The following is a 3,640-nucleotide window of genomic DNA, read 5'->3' on the forward strand; positions in this document are numbered from 1 at the left end:
TAAAAGTGGTAACCCCACTTGAGCTTAAACGATGAGTATGACCTATGATCAAGTGTTCTCACTTGACTCCTAAGTCAATATACTCATATATAGATGACCTAGTCATCGCAAATTGCTTGATAGATGCTAGAATTGGTTGTGCATGCCTTGTCACATATTTCATTTGCCATCTTATTGTGTGAGCATGCTAGTTGCATCTTTTACTCATTCGAGGACATCCACTTGTTGTTTTGATTGTTTGGTTTTATCTTCTTCTGCCAAGTGGATGGACAAGAATGCCTAAGAACCTCCTCTAGCTATCTATGCTTTTCTCATCTCAAACTCTATTCATGCTGCATCACAAAATTTGATCAAGTCAGATTCGAACCACTCTATGTGAGGAGCGCTCGGAGTCCCCGATTCATCATAGACTTAAACTTCCAAAACCTCTTTATGATTCTCGGTCTGACCGATACCCCACTTTCGGTCCTACCGAGATCATTAAGTTGATCTAGGTTTTCGATCTCGGTGCAACCGATTTGAACCTTTCGGTCACACCGAGTTTCAGTAACTGCTTGCAGTTATGAATCTCGGTGCCACCGAGTTGTTCCACTCAGTCACACCGACAGGGTCGGGCTATATATAGTCACGGGCAAAATTTTGGAAATTTCTCCGAACCCCTTCGCCCGTGCGATAGCCTGCTCTGCCCTCGTGGTCTCCGGATTGTCTTCTCGCCGCCAGCCGCCTCCAGTCGCTGGTCTCCGTCGCCGTCAACGGGAATTCTGCCCCGCTGTTGCCGCCGTAGCAAGTCTCTGCCGAACTAGGGTATGGACTTGATCACAGTGCTATTCCCCGTCCAATTCCTAGCACATTGTGTTCTTCATGATTCTTGCCACGATTGAAACACTCCTATCCAGTCAATGCGCCCGTAGATTAGCTTTGATTCGAAAATTTTAGGGTTAGGTTTCCGCCGAAACCATCTCGGACCCACCGAGTTGAAAAACTCGGTCCCACCGATTTGGCTTATGCCATTGCACAAGTGAGACTCGGTCTGATCGAGGATTACTTATCGGTGTGACCAATTTTGGAACTCTGTGAAACCCTAGCAGTCTCGGTGCCACCGAACTGTGACTCGGTCCTACCGAGTTCACTAGTTTAGGTTCCAAAATTGCTTCGGTATCACCGAGTTTGAAAATCGGTAGATCCGAGATGATTTCAGTGGGAAACTAAAACTAAGTTTTTGGATCATTCTTCTGCAAAAATCTCTGCATTTTGTGATGCTCATCCACTCTATCTCATCTATAACCTATTCACAGGGTCGGCAGTCAGAGTTTGCAGCATGTCTGATCAAAGTGATAGCCAGAACATGTCAGAGCAGCAGGTGCACATGAGTGAGGGCACTAGTCCCTCCAGTTCTTCTGATGAAGGCAGCAGGAGCACCCCTAGCAACTTGCCAAAGGCTGCCACGAGACAGAGGAAGAAGAGGACTTCTGATTCCGAAGATGAAGATTATGTGGCAGAGGAAGAGGCCACTTCCAAGAGAGTTGAGCCAGCTCAAGGCACTAAGCCAGGCCTGAAAATCAAAAGGCCAGCAGGCAGCCAGCCAATGTCAAAGGCCAGAATGTCAACTGAGAAGCCCATAGAGCCAGTTGCAGCTGAGGGCAAGAAAAGAAAGGAAAGGGTGAAGAAGACTGTGGCTAGAGTGCTTGGCAAAGCTTCCATCATGGAAGAGGAAGAAGAAGAAGAAGTGGTTGCACCAGCACCCAAGGCACTCAAGCTAATGGGAGATGCCATAAAATCAGGGGGAGCTGCTTCCAAGGCCAAGCCAGCTCCAAAGCCAAAGCCAAAGAGGAACACAAGAAGCATCCGAGCTGCTGAAAAGAACAAGGCCCCAGTGCCTAAAGCTGCAGAAGAAGAGGAAGAGAATGTTCTGAGAAAGCTAAAGCCCAAGATCCCAGACCACAACGATGTTCATCCTGTGGCTGAGGACATGAAACTCAGGAGAGATTCAGGGCTGAGGAAATGGAGAGAAGCAGACCCGTATGCTTCAAGGAGAAGGACATCAGTTGACTACAGGTTTCACACCAAGGAGCAACAGGATTTTTATGAGACAGTGCTGCTAGATAAGAAGCCCATTGTCTGTGATATGCGATGGGTTGATTGGACATACATCAAGGACAATGAGGAGCACTACCCAGGAGTTCAAGACAGCTTCATAGCTTGTGGAGTAGCTGACTTTGTTGGGCAGAAGCTCACAAAGTGGAATGAGGAGCTTATCATGCAGTTCTACTCCACGGCACACTTCTACCCAGATGGGAGTATCACATGGATGTCTGAGGGTACAAGGTACCAATCCACAGTTGCTGAGTGGGCATAGATCATTAATGCCCCAGAGGAGCAAGATGATGACTTGGATATCTATGCCAAGAAGAAGATGGACCACAACTCAATGTCAAATATCTACAAGGAGATCCCAAATGAAGCACTTGATACCTTCAAGTTTGGCTCAGTACATTACCTTCTGTCAGGGCTCCCGACTGTCAATTGGATCTTGAGGCACACCTTATTGCCCAAGTCAGGTGATCACAAGATGATCAGAGGCCATGCTATCAACTTGCTACATGTATTTGATGTACCTCAGAAGTTCAAGGTGATGAGCCTCATAGTGGAAACTATCAAAAGGACTACAGCAGATCAGAAGAGGAGTTGCGGATATGCCCCTCAGATTCAGGAGCTCATCAACTCCAAGATGGGCACGGGCATATATTTATTGGACAAGGAACACCTGCCCATCCGTCCAGATTTTGAGAACAATGAAGTTGTGATGACTGAGAACGAGCCATCGTCTGCACAAGCTTACGCAAAGAAGAAGGCGAGGAAGGAGAAAGCTGCCAAGATGCCAACTCAAGAGGAGGCATCTGAGTATTTCCTGAAGACCAAACAAGAGCAGCTTGGTTACTTGATTGCATCCACGCTGAGGATTGAGCAAAGTCTGGCCACCCTCACTCAGAATCAGCAGAGTCTAGAGAGAATCATGGAACAGAAGTTCTATGACTTGGATGTCAAAGTAACGGAAGTTCAGTCTGCAGTGGAGCAGCTCCAGGAGGACATGCAGGAGAGGAGAGGCAGGACTACCACTCATGCCTTTGCCAGAGTGCCAAGAGGTCCGAGGTCGTCTGCCGTGCCAGTTGCTGACACCAGAGCCACCACTTCAGCACCAGCTACAGCCCCAGTTCCACCAGCTCCAGCATCTACTTCAGCTCCAACTCCAGCGTCTACCGAAGCCTTCGTCCTTGGAGTGATCCGGACTCCACCACCACCATAAGGTCAAGCCTGAGCGTCGATCTAGTACTATGCATTTTCTAGGAACTTTTTGGTAACTTGTTGCCAAAGAGGGAGAAAAATGTATAGATCATAGGCTTCGAGAGAGAGTGTGTTGCTTTTCTCTCTTGCTTTATTTGGTGGTTTTTCAAACTTGTTTGCTTTTGAGTGCTTGAGATACTACGTCATTATTTGTGAGACATTGATGATCATCTGTTTGATCATAAGCTACACTTAATGTTTGCTTAATGCTATTATCTTATCTATCTTATGTGATCATTCACTTTTATTGGTGATGAGTGCATGTATTTCATTCTTATCATTTTAAGCGCTCCACCAA

Source organism: Triticum dicoccoides, chromosome 6A (assembly GCF_002162155.2).
Source record: "Triticum dicoccoides isolate Atlit2015 ecotype Zavitan chromosome 6A, WEW_v2.0, whole genome shotgun sequence".
Classification (NCBI taxonomy): domain Eukaryota; kingdom Viridiplantae; phylum Streptophyta; class Magnoliopsida; order Poales; family Poaceae; genus Triticum; species Triticum dicoccoides.